The sequence below is a fragment of the Sciurus carolinensis genome, chromosome 11 (genome assembly GCF_902686445.1).
Source record: "Sciurus carolinensis chromosome 11, mSciCar1.2, whole genome shotgun sequence".
NCBI classification, from domain to species: Eukaryota; Metazoa; Chordata; class Mammalia; order Rodentia; family Sciuridae; genus Sciurus; species Sciurus carolinensis.
In genome coordinates this window covers 89273621-89278043 of record NC_062223.1, presented here as the reverse complement: position 1 = coordinate 89278043, position 4423 = coordinate 89273621, and the positions used below count along the sequence as shown (strand labels likewise).

At 38.1% G+C, this 4423-nt stretch overlaps 1 pseudogene; it reads right to left on the bottom strand.

The window, feature by feature from the left end:
• Positions 1 to 289: 289 nt before the first annotated feature.
• LOC124959615 (afadin- and alpha-actinin-binding protein-like) lies at positions 290 to 3758 on the bottom strand (annotated as a pseudogene).
• Positions 3759 to 4423: the final 665 nt, after the last annotated feature.

Genomic DNA, 4423 nt, shown 5'->3' with positions numbered 1-4423 from the left:
AATCTTCATAAGGAAATGAAGACCCCACAAAACAGTTAAGCCTGGATGTTTTTATAGTAAATTTAATGAAGAGTAGATAGTACAGAAATATTGTAGGGAAAAATATGGTCTAGAGGTAACTGGCTAAGGAAACCTAACAAGTCCTATTCATTCAGATACTTTTTTGTATCCCTGTGTTTTCAGATGAGGATGTTCCTTTCCTCATGGTTCAGGAAGAACGCCTCTAGCATGAGCATCTTATGACTTCCCCAGAAGTTTAGATAATCCTCTCTAGGTTTCATGACCTGCTTCAAGAAAGAGAGTCAGGAGCAAGGTCAAAGTGACCTTTTGCTTCTGGCATTTTCTCAGACTTCTTCAGCTTACTGTAATATGCCAAGGTTCCATATTTGGGGCAAGTGTGTCCTGAATCCTGTCAATTCCATGAAGATAAAAAGAGTGTTGATCTTCATTTTTCATGTATCTTTGTGCCTACAATATGGTAGGTTCTTAATGAATACATGTGAATGAATGAACAAGTTGAATAAATTATCAGAAGGTTGACATATAATTCTCTACTATTCTTATACTGTGATTGCAGATCTTGGCAATGTATGGACTGAAGTTTTCTTCTGGACTGAGGATTTTCCTGGAATTTCTTTCATGGAACACATTAATGACTAGTAGCTGATCCAAGATTCCTTCAAAAGATAAGGCGACTTACTGAAGTGAATGGGAGAATGAATCTAATCAAATTGTTGGACAGACTATGGAAATATTGTGCTTTCTGGAAGAAAATTGTGACCAAAGGCTGACTTCGATCTCCTTGGCACTTTATGTGCAAGAAAATGATCATGACTGTTTCCTCAATATTCCTCTGCCTCTCTATTGCCCTGCCATAGTAAAAATTTTTCTCCTCATATATTAACTGAAGGTGCTTTCGAAAAATAAAATAACACCTATTTTGTGTCTACTAGGTCAAGCATGGTTCTCCATTGCTTTACGTACATGAATCTTTATCATAGCCATCTGAGACCAGTACTATTATTATCCATTTCATAGAGGAGGAAATAAGGCATTGTCACGGTTTTAATCAGTTTTTCATCGCAATGACCAAAAGCCCTGACAAGAACAACTCAGAGGAGGAAAAGTTTATTTTGGCTCATAGTTTCACAGGTTTGGTGCATAGTTGACCAACTTCATTGCTTAGGGCCAGGGTGAGGCAGAATATCATGGTGGAAGGGCGTGGCAAAGGAAAGCTGCTCAGTTCATGATGGCCAGGAAGCAGAGAAAGAGCCCTCCACTTGCCAGGGACAAAATATAAACCCCAAAGTCACACCCCCAGTGACCTACTTACTCCAGGCATGCCCTACCTGCTCACAGTTACCACCTGTTAATCCAATCAAATTCAGATAATTAATGAGAAGGATGCAGACAAAAGTAACACACAAAACAGGGAGAGGGAGGAGAGATGCACTAAGGAGAAACTCAGAGCTCTCAGGAGAGGAAAATAATAAGTACGGGAGAACATGAGTCTGCTAACTATCTGGGTTGGTGTGGGAAAGAAAATTCTATGTTATAAAGGGAGTGAGACACCAGGAGAACACCTAAGCTGTTTCTTAGGTGAAGGATTTTGAGAATGTCAGCAATGACAAGAATTTTAAAGCTATTTTCCTGTGTTCCTAGGATATACCTTACACTTAGATGTTATTTTTTTAGTTATTAGGGGTGACTGACTTTATGACATACCCTGTTTCAACTTAGATGGGAAATCTGATGAATATGTTAATGAAAAAAACCCCATGCACACATCTAAGGTAAGTCATCTTTTCTACATGAGAATTTGTATAGGTCAAGGAGCATCCACTGTAGCAACCTTCCTGTGACCTGGGTCTTGACACCACACTCCACTTCTGATCCATACATTCTCTTCCAACCTGATTTGGTGTAGTTTCTTCAGAAGTTATATTCAGTCCATTGATTGAACCTGCATGGAATCCAAAGCACAGCCTTGGTGTGAAGTTCCACTCTATGTTCAGATACACAGGAACGTGTTGGGCAAAAGTCTGAAGTAGAAGGTGAAGCAGGAAGAGATTTAGTCAGTTTGGACATGCAAACTGGATACCCATTAGACACATGGTGAGGCTTCTTTTGCTGAGTCCTTGAGTGCACTTTAAGATTGTCCCGATCAGAACTTCCTGAGAAGGTACTGAAAAGTTTCACATTTTCTGAATTCCAGTGGTCAAATGTAGTCATATTTAAAAATTGCTGCTTTAACCAACAGGATTTTTCTACTTCAAAAGTCTTTCTCTCCAATTCTAGGCAAATAGCAGCTTCTGTGAAACTTCGCCTTTCTTTCTCAAAATTCTTTTTTTGCTCTTTAAAAAGGGATCATTCTTCTTTAAGGTGTTCCTTTTCTTCCAACAAATGACAGTCTGGTAATAGTGAAGTGGTATCATCCTCACGTGCAGTAGCAAGCTGCTGCTGTAAAAGCTGCTGCTGTGTTTTAATTTTTTCTTTACATTGCTGAATTTCTAACTCCAGTTTCTCAGTTTCTTGTTCATGGTCTTATGTAATATCACATCTTCATCATTAAAACCTTGTAAGTGTACCTTTGAAACTTGGTTATCAAGTTTTTCTACATGACTTTTCAAAATTCTCCACTGTTTTCTGATGCTGTTGTAAGATGCTCTCTCACATTTTCACAGGGAAGTTCCCACAAACTCTCTCTGGTTAGTTCTCCAGCATCTTCTTCAACATCAGAAATAACAGTTCCTGTACTATCATCTGCTCTTTCTCTAGGTCTCTTCTTTTGGGGAGAAAGAAGAGAAATCATTTCCTTTTTCATTTGCTGAAGATCCTTCTTAAGTTTAGCATTTTCCTTTGGGATTTGTTTCTGATGATATTCATAGTCATTTAAAAGAATTTTATACATTTCATTTCATCTTCATTCCTGGCTTCTATTTTACTAGTCCTCCAGGAGCCTCTTTTTCTATCGGCTCTCCCCACATAATTTAAAACATCCATGGTTATTTTTTCTATCCTTCTTGTTCACAACAAGTTGATACAGACGTTCCTTTAGTTTATTATATTCAAGCTCTTTTCTCTTCATATCATGATTATACTGAGTGTCCATCTTGTTCACAAGTTGATATAGACGTTCCTTTAGTTTATTATATTCATGCTCTTTTCTCTTCATATCATGATTATACTGAGTAGCTCAACTTGCAATGATGTTTTATAATTTTTGTACCTCATCATTCTCATTTTTCAGGAGCTGATGCAAATTCCTCTTCTTGCATTACAACTGTCTGTCTCTCTTCTGAAGCCCAATCATTTCCCTCTTGGAGGTTTCCAGTTGTTCCTTAAGTTTTGCATAGCAGTTCTGTAGATGGTCCATATAACTTCCCAGTTTCAGATTCTTTGTTTCCACCTTTTCCTGAGCTAAAAAGTTCTTCCACTGAAGTATAAGTAGCTCATTCATAAAATTTAAAACATCAGCTATATTTAATTATCTCTTTGTCTCTTTATTTTGGATTCTTCATTTAATAAAGGAAATACAAAAGTAGTCAATTCCTGATCAAGACATGAAATACTTTGTTCAATATTCTCTTCTGTGCAGAAGGCACTGAAAAAGCTATGCACATTTTTGATAAAGGTATTGAAGAACATAGCACTTGCTGTGAGTATAGACTTGATGTAGACATCTTTGTTTCTGAGGTGTACTGAGAGATATTTGTACTTTCTGCAAACAGACCTGGATCTGTAATAGCCATCCAATCTCCCACAGCAATTTCCAGAACCAGGATACCTGAGGAACTAGTTCAGCACTGAAACATGTAGACCAGCTGCTATCACTCTTCCAAGTAGGCATCTCCCAGTTCATGTTAAGACTCAGGTTCTTAATATACACCAAAACTCTATAGATCTTTGGGGTATGCAGCCTTTAATGCAGACCCCAGTATTGCTGCTCTGATAAAAATATCTTTGAGTTATTCCATTCCTTGAGTATCTAGGTTCAAAACAACCAAAATTCAAAAACTGCCATTACACTAATAATTTGCCTTCTTGCCAAGTTTGTGGTTATTAGGTGGCTTCACAGTTGGAAAACAGGGCACAAACAAAGCATGCCTCTGTCACAGGCCTGAGTCAACAGACTGGAGTCATATCCTTATTTAGGTTACTTAATGCAAGACCATCTCTCCAAGCTGGTTTCCTCACCCTTCACTGGATTATTGCTACAGTGTGAGAAACAGTATGGTTAAATGCACAGGATCCAAAGTCAGACCACCTGGTTTCAAACCACAGCTCCACCATTTACAAACTAAGTGATCCTGAACAGAAATCTCCTCTGGGTCTCATTTTCGTCATCATTACAGTCCCTGGGAGCCACCACTCATGGCCATATGCTATTTTTGAGAAGCATAGAAAAGTTTTGAATTTATTT